General features: G+C 39.7%; 1 pseudogene; it reads left to right on the forward strand.

Moving 5' to 3' along the window:
* Window positions 1-2,784: 2,784 nt before the first annotated feature.
* On the forward strand, window positions 2,785-2,975 carry LOC144239017 (translation machinery-associated protein 7 pseudogene; annotated as a pseudogene).
* The last annotated feature ends 15,366 nt before the right edge of the window (window positions 2,976-18,341 follow it).

The raw sequence follows: 18,341 nt of genomic DNA on the forward strand, positions 1-18,341 counted from the left end.
AACACAGTCAGCAACTAGCTACCTCCAGATTTCTCCATAAGTGAGAAAAAAAAAATTGCTGAAGCCTCAAATAGTCACAACGAATACAAGGCTAAAGAGTATGTTGAGTACTATTTCTGAGAAATCATATGTAATATTACTCTAAGAAAACCTTTCACTTGAGCTAACTTAATTGAAACTCGTCCTTCAAACCACACAACCCTAAATTAAACAATTTGGGCAGGGGAAAAAGAGTGCTGAAGGAGAATGAATTTTTAAGAATGGTTTGAGCATGGAGACAAAACAAATGGCACATGTGAAGCCTCTGAGGGGGAAAGGAGGTGTAAATGCTCACACAGTGGATTAATCGAAATTTAGGTTCTAAAAGGTAGGTTTGAGCAGTTTATAGTTTAAACCGCTGGAGGCAAGGAAGAATCACTAAAAATGCATAGTGAGTTGCTGAAAAGAGTCATTTAAAACAGGTAATCTAGTAGTGATCGGAAGCCCTAATCTCTGCAGTAGGCTATAAACTGAAGAGGAAAAACCTTATTTTGTAAACTGGATTATCTAGTTTCAGGTTGTTTTCTATGTTTATTTCCATTTTATTACCTTCCATCTTTCCTAAAATCTTGTTTATGGTTTCTAGCCCTTTTACAGTTTTGCTACAGGGCATTACGGTTAAAGTCTTCTGTTAACTCTAGGGCCCAGTGCATCAATGTGAAGAACTATAGGAAGGAGGTAAATCTCTAGAATCCGCTTTGGGGGCCTCATGGATGGGCAAACCAGCTCCTCCCACCAACACTCTCCTTGAGTGTTGCAGATCCTGAGTTTTAAGTCATCAGTTAGCTTTCACGAAGAAAGGTTTTCTTAATATGCTTACTGTGATGATCAAATACGAAAGTGTAAGTTGCCTAGCAAATGTTTGGTCTAAGCAGACACGCAGTACGTATTTTTTTCAAACACAAAGATTTCTGTGAATCTACGTTCATTATTTTTGCTTCCCTACCTCCCACTCAACCCAAAATCTACCATAGTTCCCTAATCTACCAAAGAAAGGGGGTTGGTGTGACACCAGTTGTTCTTAGTAAATCCACGCCTGGCCCTGTTGATCACCACTTCCTTTTCTCTACAATGCTAACAAATTGTTTCTTTCTTTCTTTCTTTCTTTTTTTTTTTTTACAAGTTTTTCTTTAAGAATCTTTTTAAAAATGTATCACCAGAAATACAGAAGTTAATTACCTATAAAATATCTATAGTGTTAAAGCCAACACATATACTGTTCTTTAAAAACAAAATCTTGGAGCTCCTTGAGGGCTCAGTGTGTTAATCATCAGACTGCGGCTTCGGTCATAATCTCATGGTTTGTGAGTTCAAGCCCCTGGTCGGGCTCTGTGCTAACAGCTTAGAGCCTGGAGCCTGCCTCCGATTCTGTGTCTTTCTCTCTGCTCCTCCCCCGCTGGTGCTCTCTCTCTCTCTCTCTCTCTCTCTCTCTCTCAAAAATAAACATTACAAAATTTTTTAATAATAAAAAAATCTTAAATAGGATTGCCATCAAGTTCCTGCTCTTTTTCAGAATCCACCTCCTTCAGCTGTTTTAGAAACAATAAAATACACCCTTCTCTCCTAATTCCTTTTCTGTTCACAACCCCATGGGTTGTGCTCTTCACACATTATAGTTGTCCCTCTCTTCTACTCGTCGCTGAATAGTTATGACTGCTGAACTCATTTCCTTAAGCAATGGCAGTAGGCCTCCTTCAGCACTGTATTCCCTGCTCTAGAGTTGTACTCAGCACAATGAAGTCACATGCAATTAAAAAAAATTGCTTGAATAAACGAATGAGAAAAAGGAAAATAAATAAAAGTTCAGAAGAGAGTCAAGCTGTGACTCCTACCCTTTTTTTGCTGTTATTTTAGCATTTTCCCCTCAAATTTAAGCTTGTCTAGAAGGAAAGGGGAAGAGTAGGGTTAATTTTCCTGCCCCTTTATTTACAGGTCCATAACACCACTTTATAAGCACTTTTTTGTGTGTCTTCGATAATGTGAAGTACTTTAAAAAGTGAATCTAGCCCCTTCTAAATGAAGATGTTATGGAATACACCTAAATGGAAGTGAAAGGCACAAAGAAAAGCAAAGGAAACTTACAGGTGCCTCCCTGCTTTTCTTCCTTATTAAGATCAGGGCCAGTAATGATTCTCACATAAAATGTTTCATTTCTTTTATTAAATTTTTTCTCACATAAAATGTTTCATTTCTTTTATTAAATTTTTTTTATAGTTTATTTATTTTTGAGACAGAGAGAGACAGAGGATAAGTGGGGGAGGGGGAGAAAGAGACACACACATAGAATCTGAAGCAGGCTCCGGGCTCTGAGCTGTCAGCACAGAACCCAACGTGGGGCTGAACCCACAAACCTCGAGATCATGACGTGAGCTGAAGTCGGACACTTAACCAACTGAGCCACCCAGGTGCCCCATAATTAACTTTCCTTTGCCCTCTTTAAGTTTATTTATTTTGAGAGAGAGGGAGCACGAGGGGGGACGGGCAGAGAGACAGGGAAGGAAAGAATCCCAAGCTTTCAGCACAGACCCTGACAAGGGGCTTATTCTACGAACTGTGAGATCATGACCTGAGCCCAAATCAAGAGTCAGATGCTTAACCCACTGAGCCAACAAGGCGCCTNCACTTTTAAAATGCTGTCTTTTTAAAACGCACAGCAGCCATACTCAGACTGCACACTGAGATCCTCTGGGGTGTTGGTTAAGCAGGCTTCCGGTGGCAGGCTCAAGGGAAGAGGTCGCAGGCGCCATGTCTGGCTCTGAAGGTGGCAAGAGAGAGCCCCTGAAGCAGCCCGAGAAGCAGGCCAAGGAGATAGACGAGATAAGGCATTCAACCAGAAACAGAAAGAGGAGCAGAAGAAACTCCAGGAACTAAAGATGCAGGCCTCAGGGAAGGGCCCCCTGGCCACAGGTAGAATTAAGAAGTCTGGTAAAAAGTAAGCTATTCCTTGTGCCTGAGGCAATGGTGATCCTTAATTCCATTCCTGTTTAAACATCTGGATTCCCTGTCATAGCATCTGTTGCCACCTATAGCTTGAATGAAGGATTGCCTTAGATCCTGTTTACATTTAAGAATAAACATTAAAAAAAATCAGTCAAGGGGCCCCTGGGTGACTCGGTTGACTTTGGCTCAGGTCATGATCTCACCGCTCGTAGGTTTGGCCCCCGCATTGGGCTCTGTGCTGACAGCTCAGAGCCTGGAGCCTGCTTCAGATTCTGTGTCTCCCTCTCTGTCTGCCCCTCCCCTAGTCACACTCTATTTCCCTCTCAAAAATGAATAAATGTTAAAAAAAAAAAAATCAGTCATTAAAAAAAATACAAGTGCCCAGCTCCATCCAGAGATTCTGATTCTAAGAGGAAGATCTAGTATGGAACCCAAACATTGTTTTGTTATCATGTTTAACAAATGCCCCAGGAGATTCTGATACTCATCAGAATTTGAAAACCTCAGGTCTAGTCTGCCCACATTTTCAGTTTCCAGACAATTTTTAATAAAATGAAATCACTTTCTTCAAAGTAATTATAACATTGTAAGACCACAGTACTACATAGCTCAGGAATCAGGCTCACAGAATACCTTTGAGCAAATTACCTAAAACTTTCTGTGCACCAGTTTTTTTCACTTATAAGATAAGAATGATCATACAGGACCTACCTCATAGATTTGTTGTGAGGACTAAATGAGATAATATGTCTAGAACACCTAGCACAGTGTCAAGGCACACAGTAGGTACTCCATAAACGTTAGACATTATTAATTGAAGATTTCTGTCACCTCCTCACCAGAACCAGGGTGATAGTATGTCCTCTTAGCCTGAGAATAGTGTTCAGGGGCCCTCCAAGCCCTTTGCAACTTTATGTTAAATTCTGTTTATGTATTCTGCTGTGAAACAGATCTACAGAGAGCTCTTCCCAGATTCTCAAAGGGGGTCTGTAACACTGTACTGAGCTCTAGAATCTAGCTTCTCAAAAACTGCCCTTGACTGGCAGTGTCTATATTTCCCTGAGACTTCTCAGAAAGGCAGAATCAGACTGCACTCCAGAACTACTAAATCAAAATCTGCCTTTCAACAAGATCCCAAGTGACTCCTGTGCACATTCACATCTGAGCAGCACTGCTCCAGAAAATTTCCCAATTTCCCTGAAAATGAGAATAACCTGGTACGCTTATCAAATAGGCAGATGATCTTGCGTCTTTCTTAGAAATCGTGATTCATTAACCCTAGATTATTCTTATATTTAGGGAAGAAATAGCGATCTCAAGGATGATGCTATCTGCAAGTGAAGAATTGGTCAGAGAATCTATTTTTTGCTGAACTAGCCTTCCTGCTGCAGACTCTATCCCCTCTGCATGTAACAGTGGAGGACAGAGTACTTGGTACTTAGGCTGCTTCAAATCCCAAATGCTTTCCAGTTCCTGTGCATACGAATCCTTGTGATCAATCCCTTTGTTTTCCCTAATAAGCATGAGTCTGTACCTCCTACAAAAAATGCCCAGTACAATGCCACTAATTACCTTGGTGATTTGTAAAATGCAGTATATGTTACATATAAAGCAACACTTGTAACATTACACCTAAGGACTTACCATCCAACTTAAGAGCTAAAACATCTTCCATATTGAAGTTATCTGACTATTCCTTCCCAATCCCATATCCCCAGCCTGCTCCATTTTCCACCCCTTCCAACAGAGAGGTGACAACGTTCTACATCTTGCTTTTTTTTTTAATCTATAATTCTTTTTTTATTTAAAAAATGTTTTTAAATGTTTTATTTATTTTTGAGACAGAGATAGAGACAGCATGAGCAGGGGAGGGTCAGAAAGAGAGGGAGTTACAGAATCCGAAACAGGCTCCAGGCTCTGAGCTAGCCGTCGGCACAGAGCCCCACACGGGGCACGAACCCACGAACTGTGAGATCATGACCTGAGCCGATGTTGGACGCTTAACCAACTGAGCCACCCGGGCGCCCCTATTTTTTTAAATTTTTAAAAAATTTATTTCTGAGAGAGAAAGAGACAGCATGAGAAGGGGAGGGTCAGAGAGAGAGGGAGACACAGAATCTGAAGCAGGTCCCAGGCTCTGAGCTAGCCGTCAGCGCAGAGCCCGATGCAGGACTCAAACCCATGAACTGTGAGATCATGACCTGAGCTGAAATTGGACACTTAACCGACTGAGCCACCCAGGCGCCCCAAGTTGTAACTTGCTTTTATCATTGCCTTTATTTAAAAGAAAATCAAAATGGCTTTACCACATAATTGTTCCTAGTCAGTGTTTTACATGTTTTGAATTTTTTAAAAACAGTATCATACTATGCACACTAGTGAGGATTTGCTTTTTTACTTACTATTATTTCTAGTGCGTATTTGTGTTGTTTCCTGTTGCTTCATCAATCATTCTCACTGATGGATAAATTTCCATTTGTGTGAATATGCCATTCTACTTGTCCATTCACCTGTCAATAGCCATCTGGTGGTTTCCTTTAGAGTTTTAAAATCCATTTCAAAAAGTACAATTAGGGGGCACCTGGGTGGCTCAGTCATTAAGCATCTGACTCTTGATTTTGGCTCAGGTCATGATCTTGCAGTTCGTGAGTTTGAACCCTGCATTGGGGTTTGTGCTGAGAGTGTGAGCCTGCTTGGGATCCTCACTCTCCCCATGTCTCTCTTCCCCTCCCCACCACTCACGCTCTCTAAATAAATAAATAAATAAATAAAACTTTTAAAAATTACAAAATACACTTAGGCAGGAGTATCTCCACAGCACTTTATAGGAGTGGAATTGCTAAGGGTACTGGGGTAGGCTGACAATGCCCCGCAAAGATATGTCCACATCCTAATCCTCCAAACCTGTGATAGTATTTGAAAAAAGAGTTTTAGCAAATGTAATTAAGTTGAAGAACTTGAGATAGTGAAATTATCCTGAATTATCCAAGTGACCCCTAAATGCAGTCCAACTGTCCTTATAAAGCGGGAGCCAGAAGGAGATTTAAATCCAGACAGAAGAGAAGAAGGAAAGGTACCTTGTCAACACCTTAATTTCAGTCCAGTGAAACTGATGTTAAACTTCTGGTCTCCAGAATTGTGAGGGAGTAAATGACTATAGTTTTAAATCCTCGAGTTTGTGGTGATTTGCCACAGCAGACACCAGAAACTAATACAGGTATGCATATGTACAACTCGAGAAGGTATTCCCAACTGATGACGTGCCAATGTCATGTATCAAATATTAGTTCCAGTGGTGGTTCCAAAATTCCTGTATAGGAGGGTTTAGGAAACTTGTATTAAGCTATATCTACATAATACTTTAAAAACAATGGGGGAAAAACCACCAAAGGTCCCTATCAAAGAACATTGGTGGAGAGAGTTGGAGGTTATTACTTTGCAGGCTTGCTAATCATAGCTGAGTCCAGCTGCTTCCTTGTATTATTTTCTTGGTGTTGGAAACCATGGAGAAATCATCTTGTTGGCTCCAGGTCAGGGGAGTATAACTAGTTCTTAGATGCCTGAACGGGTTTTTAAGATCACTGGCACACCATGTATTTATTGGAATGATTTCCCTGTTTATGAAGCTATTTTTGTTGTTACACAAAGAGCAGGTTTATGTAAAACATTGCCCTGGCCTTTGCACCTTGCAGAAACAGCAGTTTTCTTCATGACAGAGCCTCCAAGGACACTGAAGGGGTCAAACTGCAGATAAGTTTCCTGTGCCCTTTACTCTTTGCATATCTGTTTGATTCAATATGGTTCATAACTCAATCTTTTTTTTTTTTTTTTTGAGAGACAGAGAGAAAGAGAGACTGACAGAGCATGAGTGGAGAGAGGGGCAGAGACAGAGAGAGAGACAGAATCCGAAGCAGGCTCCAGGCTCTGAGCTGTCAGCACAGAGTCCAACACAGGGCTCGAACCCACAAACCATGAGATCACAACCTGAGCCAGAGTTGGCCGCTTAACTGACTGAGCCACCCAGGCGCCCCATGGTTCATAACTCAATCTTGCTGAACTCCTGACATTCTAGGTCTCTTTTGCTGCTGCTGATAGTTGCAGCCCATTGGGTATAAAGGCATGAGATTTTTTTTTTAATTTTGCATTTCCAGCAATCAGGAGGATGGTATATTAGTCTCTGTGTCTGCTTTAACAAATTACCACAAACTTTGTAAAACAAAACAAAGTGATTATTTGATAGTTCTGTGGATCGTATCCAACATGTGTCTCAGTGGGCTAAAATCAAGATGTTGGCAGGGCTGTGCTCCCTTCTGGAGGATTTAGAGGAGAATCCATTTATTTGCCTTCCTCGGCTTCTAAAGGCTGCCCACATTCCTTGGCTCAAAGTCTCCCTCCTCCCTCTTCAAAGCCAGCAACAGTACATCTCTCTAACCATTTTCCCATAGTCCCATCTCCCCCTGACCACACTGGGAGAAGTTCTCCAACTTTTAAAAATTAATTAATTAATTAATTAATTTTGAGGGATGGAGGCAGAGAAAAGGGAGAGACAGAATCCCGAGCACACTCTGCATCATCAGCCCAGGGCTCGAACCCATGAACTTAATGGTGAGCGCATGACCTGAGCCAAGATCAAGAGTGGTTGCTTAACTGACTGAGCTACCCAGGTGTCCCGGAAGTTTTCCAATTTTAAAGACACATGTGATTTTAGGTCCCAGGTATCCCAGAATAAGCTGCCTTGTCAAGATTCTTAAATTAATTGCATCTGCAAAGTCCCTCTTGCAATATAAAGTAACATATTTGCAGGTTCTAATAATTAGGACATGGCCATTTTTGGGGGGGAGGGCATAATTCTACTTACCACAGGAGATTTGTTTAAAGAGGGAAATACAGAACAAATACTATGCTTATTTAGTAACAAATACTACCCACATGTATGCCATATAAGCAAATTGTTGTTCTGAGGGTCCATTAGAGCATTTTATTTAAAATTTTTATTGAAGGGGTACCTGGGTGGCTTAGTCTGTTAAGAGTCTGACTCGATTTCGGCTCAGGTCATGATCTCACAGTTCCTGGGTTTGAGCCCTGTGTTGGTCTCTGAGCTGGTGGTTTGGAGCCTGCTTGGGATACTCTGTCTGCCTCTCCCTGCTCACACTTTCTCTCTCTGTCAAAAATAAATTTTTAAGAAGCCACTTTTTATTGAAATATAATCTCCATACACTTGATCTTAGCCAAAAGGCCGGAAAGCGATGAAGTATAATCTCCATTAATAAAAGTGCACATATTATCAGAGACTAGGTGGATAAATTTCTTATAAACTAACACATTCTTGTAACCTGTGCCTGGAAAAAGATACAAAATATTGACCACTCTGTAGAAAACCTCCCTATCTCCTCTTCAGTCCTTACCCTTGTCAAGGGTAATTGCTGTTTTAACTACTGGTGTCATAAATTAATTTTGTATACATTTCAACCTAATATCAATGGATATGTTTATTTATTTTATTTTTTATTTTTTGGAGAGAGAAAGAAAGAGCACTGAAGGGGCAGAGAGAGAGAGGGGGAGAGAGGGGGAGAGAGAGAGAGAGAGAGAGAGAGAGAGAGAGAGAATCACAAGCAGGATCTGCACCATCAGCATGGAGCCTAATGCGGAGTTTGAACTAATGAACTCTGATATCATGACCTGATCGACAGTCCGTCGCCTAACTGACTGGCACCCTTAGTGTGTACTCTCAATAATATACACTATCTTAGTATCAATGGCATTATAAACATGTACTTCTTTTACTCAACAATATTTTTGTGAGGTCCATCTATTTGGTACATATAAGCTATTAATCATTCATTCTTATTGCTGTAGAGTTTTTCATTCTATAAATATACCACAATTTATTTATCCTTTCTGTTATTTATAGGCACTTGGATAGTTTTCAAGTTTGGATCTATTATGACCTGTGCTTCTATAAACACTGTTGTTGTTGTCTTTTGGTGAACTTGTAAACACATTTCCCTTGGGTTACACCTGGAAGTGGTGCTGCTGGGTCATAAGGGATATACATATATATATAAATCCAAAATATCTTTACCAAAAAACTTTACCATTCCTACCAGCAATGTATGAGAATTTCAATTATTCTACATCCTCACCAATACTTTTTTTAATAGTCTATATTTCTCTAAATATGTGTTCCGGTGGGTGTGTAGAGGTATTTCATTATGGTTCAGGTTTGAATTTCCCTAATGACTAATGAAGACAAGCACCTCTTTATATGCTTATTAGGCATTTTAAATCTTCTTTAATGCAGTATCTATTCAACAATTTTGTGCATTTTTCTATCAGATTGTCTCTTTCTTATAGATTTTTAGGAGGCCTTAGTATATTCTGGAAACAATCTTTTTGACAGATACATCAGTGGGTTGTCTTTTTATGAGCATAAGTTTTTAATTTTAATATAGTCCAAACCAATTTGTCCATTTCTCCCTTTATGGTTAACATTTTTGCTGTCCTTTCTTAACAAAACAAAACAAACAAATAAAAACTTGTCTTCTGTTTTATTTTAACTTTGTTTTCTTCTTCAACTTAAAATAGGATGAATACTCATTTTAGAAATATATGGGCAATGAAAAAGGAATCAGAGGGTGAAAAATAAACCATAATTTAATACCCCAAAACAAAGATAACTAATTCATGTTATGATCTTTTGATGTTTGTCTTTTAAAAAATAAAAAAATTACATGTCATAGTTATTGAGTGATACCAGTTACATGGAAATTTGGACTTGATTTCTATTTATTAATATAAAAATACTAAGTGTACCAACCTACATTGAAAAATTAACCCATTAATCTCAATACATTTTACTTTCTCCTAAATCTTAATTGTTCTCCCAGTAATACTAGATTTTTACTTTCCTAGGAATATAATACTTTACTACAAAGCTGTGGTAGAAATTTAACATAACAAGCATCTGATACTCTTTATCTCATAACATAACATGTATTTTTTTTTTTGCAAAAGTAAGATAGTGACTAATATTCATTGCCTGGTAAATAAAGATAAAGCCTTAGTTCACAGGTGTGGTTTTCTATTTTAAAAAAAAACCCTGACTTAATCCCTATAAAATATTCAGTTCACCTAAAATTTCTGGGTGCTTAAAACTAAAAATAGTTTCAGGAAAACAGCCTATCATTTCATTTTCACACCAGAAATATTTGTTGGACTGTGTTGAAAAGAATCTCCTTCAAATTCTTCCCCCTAATTCTGATAAGATCATTTCCCTTACAAACTCTACACATCCAAACAATAAATATCTATCAAGCACTATGTGCTTGGTACTGTGTGCTAGGTACTCCAGTCATATGGCTTCCAGAAGACATTGTACCCTTGTGACCTTTTCAAAGACCACAGGATACAGCCTTTGGGGAGGCACCAAGCTCATTACACATTTGGAGAATACTGAGGCATACACCCCACAGCCCCACCAGCATGACTGGGCCCTTTCTGACTTACTCTTGCCCACCTGCTCCAGTAGTGAGTGGAGACCTGGTTCTGAACCCTAGCTAGCTCTGTGGCTGAAGCCCTGAAACAGCCAGAATCCAACAAGGAAACAGAAACTGTTTTGGGCCCCTGGGTGGCTCAGTCTGTTGAGCATTTGACTTTTAGTTTTGGCTTAGGTCATGATCTCACAGTTTGAGAGTTTGAGCCCCGCATTGGGTTCTCCACTGACAGTGAGGAATCTGCTTAGGATTCTCTCTTTCCCTCTCTCTCTCTGCCCCTCCCCCACTTTCTCTCCCTCCCTCTCTTTCTCTCACCATTTCTCTCTCTCAAAATTAATAAACTTGAAACATTTTAAAAAAGTGTTTAAAAAAGAATCTATTCTGAATATATAAAATAGAATTTAATAAAAGGAATTGGTTACATGGATGATGAAACAGCTGAGAAGTCAACATGGGATGTTCAGGTATTTCAGATATTAGCAGCAGCAGAAGGAAGGCACTACCACCTGAAGACTGGAGAGAAAGGGTAGAAAATGATACAATTAGAGTCCATGGGTGGGAATCAGCAAGAACCACAAAGGGCCTACCTGATGGAAGTGGAAACCATGAAGAATACATGATTGCAGCCAGAGAAGGCTAAGACAGAAAAGCAGGAAAAATGCCCTGCTTTCTCTCTTCTGCCCTCCAGATTTATTCCAGTACCCCTCACTTCACAGCAGGCTGTAGGGGGCTAGGAAACAGCCTACAAGAACCAGGTACCCTACTATGCTGAGCAGAGAGGACAAAGAGTTGAAGAACAGACCTGAGAATGGGTAACCCAGACTAACATGACTGTTCTGAGATATCTTGGATGTCAGATACCTACCTGTTTTATAGTTTACCTGCTTTATAGTTTACTTGCAGTTGAGCTCTGCACATCCACATATCAAAATTCCTATTGTCTCTTGCTGGAACTCCCCCTCGGCAGCTTCTTGCCTCAGTTCATATTGGAATCACAGGGAGACGATTTGAAAAAGTACAGATTCCTGGACTTCTCCTCAGATACTGAAAAAGAGTCTTTGGAAATCAAGTAGAAAAACCTACGTTTTTAACACCTCAACTTGATTCTGGTGTAGATGGTCTTTGGATTCATTTTTTTTAAAGTTTATTTATTTAATCTCTACACCTAATGTGGGGCTGAAACTCACAACCCCAAGATCAAGAGTCACATGCTCTTCCAACTGAGCCAGCCAGGCACCACTGCACTCTTTTAAAATAGTGCCGGGGAAGGGGTCCCTGGGTGGCACAGTCGGTTAAGCGTCTGACTTCACCTCAGGTCTTGATCTCATGGTTTGTGAGTTTGAGCCCTGTGTCAGGCTCTGTGCTGACAGCTCAGGGCCTGGAGCCTGCTTCGCATTCTGTGTCTCCCTCTTTCTCTCCCTCTCCCTTACTCATGCTCTGTCTCTCTGTCTCTCTCTCAAAAGTAAGTAAACATTAAAAAATTTTTTTTAGGAGCGCCTGGGTGGCTTAGTCGGTTAAGCGTCCGACTTTCGCTTGGGTCATGATCTCGCGGTTCGTGGGTTCGAGCCCCGCGTCGGGCTCTGTGCTGACTGCCAGCTCAGAGCCTGGAGCTTGTTTCAGTCTGTGACTCCCTCTTTCTCTGACCCTCCCCTGCTCACGCTGTCTCTCTCTCTCTTAGAAATAAAAAAAAAAAAAAACATTAAAAAAAAAATTTTTTTTAAGTAATAAAGTAGTGCTGGAGTGCCTGGGTGGCTCAGTCAGTTAAGCCTCCAACTTTGGCTCAACTCATGATGTCATGGCTCATAGGTTCAAGCCCTACGTCAGGCTCTCTGCTGTCAATGCAGAGCCTGCTTCTGATCTTCTGTCCACCTCTCTCGCTGCCCCTCCCCCCACTCATGCTCTGTCTGTCTCTCTCTCTCTCAAACATAAATAAACATTAAAAAATTAAAGTAGTGTTAAAATATGGGACTACTTTAATTCCAAACTTCTAGATCTTCCAAGTTTGCTTTCATCCTCCTAGAATGAAACCTACGGTGGGTAATCTCCAAACACACTTATTTAATACATAAAAATATATTGAGCTTTATATTTACATTATCACTAAAATCTGCATGATAGATTAACCTCAGTATCATTCTTATAACCAGATAATGTCCAGTAGTATTTATGAATATACTGTTTTTCTGATTTAAATTGAATTAAGCTTGGCATTAAAAAGAAAACTTTCTCTGTGTTCTGATTTTAGTGATTAGTGGGATTGGCTATTTTATTTTATTTAAATAATTGTTTATTTATTTTTGAGAGAGGGAGTGCAAATGGGGGAGGGGCAGAAAGAGGGAGACAGAGAACCTGAAGCAGGCTCCACGCTGATAGCAAATAGCCCAATGTAGGGCTCAAACCCAGGAACTTCAGGATCATGAAGTGAGCTGAAGCCAGATGCTCAACTGACTGAGCCTCCCAGGCACCCTGGGATTGGCCATGATAGACTTTAGCTATAACTGTGTATATTTCACATAGTTCAAAAGGCACGAAATATCAGAACCATATATCTATAGAACACAGGATTCATTTCTTGCAGATTTGGTCCCTCTCATAACTAACCAATATCTTGCCTATTTCTTTTGTTTCTTTCTGTAGACCCAGATGCAACCGGGGAGGTACCTCAAGAACCACACAATACTGGAGGAGAAAGAGAACTGAGGAAGTGGGGCTCTGAGCACAGATCTAGCTTAGACATGAGCAGATTTTTCTTTAATGTTTTACCTATTAGGTCTGATATACAATTTTATGTGAAAAAAAAAGCTTTCACTTACTCATTTTTGAAAATCCTGGATTCTGGACGATGTTTCACATAGAACAAACAAAAGTTTCCATAATTGCTTTGATGTTTGATGTTTGAGGTTTCTGGGAAGTAGGCTCTTGATAGAGGTGTGATTTAATGCAGACTGGGGACATAAGTCTGAACAAGCTCATTAGTCTGCATTTTATCTATAGGATTTATTGATGATGATGGTATGACACTATCTGACAGCTGTCAGACTGGAACAATGTGTGCACTAGCCAGCGGATGAGCAACAGGGTCAACAAGCATCATGTGGTCAGGAAACGTTGTGGTTACCTAGGTTAACTACTAATGAATTATTTTAACTTTAGAAACCTCTTCTTTCTCTGACATGACTTTCTTTTTTACATGACTATTTTTAAAAGAGATATTTCGCTGAGGTGGGTCGGATTTGCCATCAAGAAATAATTTTTGGGGGGTGCCTGGGTGGTTCAGTCAGTTAGGCATCCGACTATTGATTTGGGATCAGGACATGATCTCACAGTTCATGAGGTCGAGCCCTGCATTGTGCTCAGTGCTGATAGTGCAGAGCCTGCTTGGGATTCTGTCTCCCTCTTTCTGACCCTCTCCTGCTTGCTCTCTATCTCTCTCTCAAAATAAGTAAAAATAAACTTAAAAAAAAAGAATTTTTAATCTTCGAAATATTGGCTCATTCCTTTAGTGAAATTAGGCAATGTGACTCTGTTGTATTTTTTATTACCTTCACAGATATAATGCAATTTTTTAAAAATGCTTAGCTCTTTTTTTGCCTCCAGCAAGACATATTTTATAGTCATATTGAGTTCCATTCAAAATGTGGTTAAAGGCAGCCAGTAGTGTTAGTAATTGAAAACAGTGAAGAGTAAGTGTTTCATGTAGTTAAAAACAGTGAAGGGTAAGTGTCTTCTCATGTGTACAATATTTATATGACTTAGAAGCATGGGTTCACTTGGTGAGATATTATGAGCCATTAAAATGATACTTACAAAGTTAATGTGATATCATGAAATGATGTAATCTGTAGTGGAAATGGAAGACATAATTACACCTAATGTAATTATGATCATATTTAAAAATACATGCACAATATCCTTTGATCCAACAATTCCACTTGGGAAACAGGTGTGCAAAGATAAATATAGAAGAATAATTACTATATTCTTTATAATAGCAAAAAGTTAGAAATAACAAATCTTCATCAGTAGGGATTACATAAAGTATGGTACATCCATGCAATGGAATACTATATAGTCATTTTTTAAATGGAGCAGACACATATATCTGGACTTCTGAAAGAAGTTTAGATGTATCGTTATGATAAAAAGCAAATTATTGAACAAAATATATGGTATAAGACATTTGGTAAAAATATCAAGTCAGCATATATAATAGAAAACATATTAGATACTACATATCAACCTATAACATAGTTTATAATGCATATATAAACTTGATATATATAATAGATAATATTATCAAACTTTTCACAGTAATTATTTTTAGGACTATTATGGGTTGGGATTATAGGAAATATTAGTTTCTCCCTTATTCATTTCTGCATGTAAATTATTTATAGTAAGCATGCCACTTTATAATACATTAGAGTATAATACACACAATTTATGATACAAAATACATAAAATTTCAGGATTGAAAAAAGACTGGAAGGAAATACACTAATATGATTACAATGATTGTTTCTAGTTGACAGAACCGTGAAAGATTAAAAAATATTTATGGGTGCCTGGGTGGCTTAGTTGGTTAAGCGTCCCACTTTCGCTTAGGTCATGATCTCGCGGTTCCTGGGTTCGAGCCCCGCGTCGGGCTCTGTGCTGACTGCCAGCTCAGAGCCTGGAGCCTGTTTCGGTCTGTGTCTCCCTCTCTCTCTGACCCTCCCCTGCTCATGCTGTCTCTCTCTCTGTCTCTCTCCTAGAAATAAATAAAATAAAATAAATATTTTTTGTGCTGTAAAACTCCATGTATACTCTTATTACATATGTTCATGCCATGCTTTTGTAATTAAAAAAATAAAGAGGAAGAGAAAGAAGGTAGCAAGTCAGAGAAGGAGTTGTCAAGGATTGGATTAGGTCATTTAAACGCCTAAACATCCTCTAGCTTCAATTTACTCTTTAGTCAGTGATAATGTTGCATTTTCAGAATGCCCGAAGTGTAATTTGGTCACTCAGGTTATTTAACAAGGCTAAATTATGGGAGAAATGGCATCAGAGATAAATATATAAATTGCTTTTGTTGGAGGCTTCCACCAAATGTGTTCTTACCACTGTATTAATCATACAAAGTGCTGGCACTGGAATCCCTCACAGCAGAGGACATGCACTCCCGGAGCACTGCTTCTCCATTTGTGTGTAAGGAACCATTAATGCATATGATTACAAGCTAGAGTCAATTTCCTTTTTTTTTTTTTTTTTAATTTTAGAGAGAGACAGAGTGTGAGTGGGGAGAGGGAGAGAGAGAGAATCTTAAATAGCCTCCATGCTCAGCATGGAGCCTGATGTGGGGCTTGATTCCACAACCCTGGGATTGTGACCTGAGCCAAAATCAAAAGTTGGATGCTTAACTGAGTGAGCCATCTAGGCGCCCCTAGAGTCAATTTTAAACAAATAGTGGCTTTGGCAAATTTCTAGAGCATTAGAGTCTTGAGGTAGTAAGTCCCTCAACCCTGTGATGTCAGTTTATTTCTCAGAAGAGCTCCTAGCTGAGTTTTTCCCAGAAATTTGACCATCTGAGGCAAGGATATAGACACCAGCTCTTCATGTCGAGTATGCCTTTTCTGGTAAACTCTCTTGCAGGAAATTTTAATATGCCAAGAAAACTTCTGCAGCAGATTTCAGTTGCCCTAGAATTTGAATTCTGTAGATCATAGAGCATAAATGGTACCACCCATAGGGGATTCCTACCAGGACCGATTTTCCCAGCACCTATAATTCTTGCTGATTTTTCACCTTTCTTCCTGTCTATCCCCACCTCCCCTTCCTCCTCCTCCTTTTCTTTCTTGATTTTCCACCTTTCTAACAAGAGAGGGATAGAGAAGAGGGATCAATAATCGGCAATCAGACCAAAATCCACAAGTTACCAACGAAGACCACAGCAGGTGGGATTTGCCACAAAACCAGAAAGACAACCAAATTTATAGCGTCTGAGTCACCAAATAGCAGTATCACATTACAAGGAGCTTGCTGATGATGGAAAACCATTTCATCGATGGAAAATCATCAAACTGCTTCACTCCTTTGCTGCTGTATTTTTAATTGGCAAGCCCTAAGGTTTTGTGGCGTGAGTTGCCGAATACAGAAATAAAGTACTTTATGTCATAAAACCTTTTCAAATGCCAAAATCAGGAAATGGGAGTTGATTCAAATGCCGCAAAAACAAAAATGTGTTTTTTTTCCGGGACAAAGGAAAATGAGTGATTTAAGTGTGTGGCAAAATTTAGTCTCATGACACACACACGTACCACACACACACACACACACACACACACAAATAATCTTAAAGAAAAATTCTATTCAGCCCTTGGGTACAAGCAAGCACATAGTGTACCCAGGAAGTTCTATGTCTATTATCATTATTAATACCCTTGTTTTTCTCACCAGCTCATTGCCAAATACAACAAGAAATTAAGCACAAGCTACAGCAGCAAAAGGGCCAGGAGCATGAGTATCCCAGATAGAAAAGGGCTGGTCAGCTTTTCCGTTTCCTATAAGGCAGTTTCCTTCACTTGCAAGGATGGCTTCTTGGAGATGACTACAGTGTGTCATAACGACAACTGTCTCACTTCACCAGGTAAAAGAGTTTCCTTCGCTCTGTTGGAAACAAACACTCCGGAGCAGTGGTTACCTGTTCAGCAGTCAAAATAAAAAGGGATCCTGAGAGATGCTACTATCTCAGTGGCTGTGTTTTTTCTCTGGGAATGAGCCTCCCTCTGGGGTCAGGGGTGGTCTGGGGTTGCTTTCTTGGGGGGTTTTGCACAGAGTTCTCCTATCTTTGTAGCCAGCTCTCATTCAGTTCTCAGACAGGAGACTACAGCAGGGATGCTTCAGTCCCCGAGGTATGCAGCTTTCAGCTAAAGTGGCCAAAGGAATGTCCCAACCAGGCATTTCTACCAGTGAGGCAGGCTAAGGGATTCTTTCTACTTTCTGGAACGTCACCGAGCTGTGGAAGGAAGAAATGAGTATGGTTTCCTTTTTTTTCTTCTTCTTCTTCTTTTTTTAAAAGCTGAAACAGGAGCAGGATTGTAGCTGTCACAAGCTGACTAAATATTTTTTTACAACACCAACCCTTTAAAATCCTTGGAACACTCGTGAGAACTAATGTTTACGTTGGGGCCTTTACATTAACCNTGTGCACAGTGCCAGCCGCTGCTGGAGCTCCACCTCTGAGGAAGGTGAGGAGAGAAGAATCATTCTATCCACCGTCTGGAATAACTTGAGACTGCAGAGAAGTAGACTTCAGCTCAACAGTCTGAAAATGGACGAATCAGAATAAAGCTTGCAGCAAGCCTGAGAATGCCCTTGACATTCAAACCACACATCCTGGCCTCCCTGACTACCAGACTCGTAATTCTACTCTGCTCTCCACCTGGGGAAGCTCTGTGCAGCATCAGAATTCAGCCAGTAGGCCTCAAAACCCTGTGAGGATTCTATTTCTTAAAGATAAGTCTAAGACCTAGTTGCAGAGGGTTGATTTCAATCTTCTCCTTTAACAGAAGCCACAGAATTAAAAATATACAGAAAAATGGGGACTCCGTGGCTTGAAAAATTTATTTTAATCAGATTCACGCCAGGGTGAGTTAGCATTTATCCAGTAATTAGTTTTCAAGTTGAAACATTTTTTTTAATGAATCTATGGATCAGTTCACTGGAATGTTCACCAGCTACTCTTTTGCACTTATAAAATATTAGCCTTTAATAGGGTTGCTGAGCCAGTTTACATGTGAGTTGACCCTGAGGAATCTGAGTGTGACTGTAAAGGTCGTTACCATAACTTAGAAAAAAAGACAAAAGGGTTTTCTTCCTCTGGTTAATCAG

The sequence above is a fragment of the Crocuta crocuta genome, unplaced genomic scaffold (assembly GCF_008692635.1).
Source record: "Crocuta crocuta isolate KB4526 unplaced genomic scaffold, BGI_CrCroc_1.0 scaffold107, whole genome shotgun sequence".
In the NCBI taxonomy this organism is placed as follows: domain Eukaryota; kingdom Metazoa; phylum Chordata; class Mammalia; order Carnivora; family Hyaenidae; genus Crocuta; species Crocuta crocuta.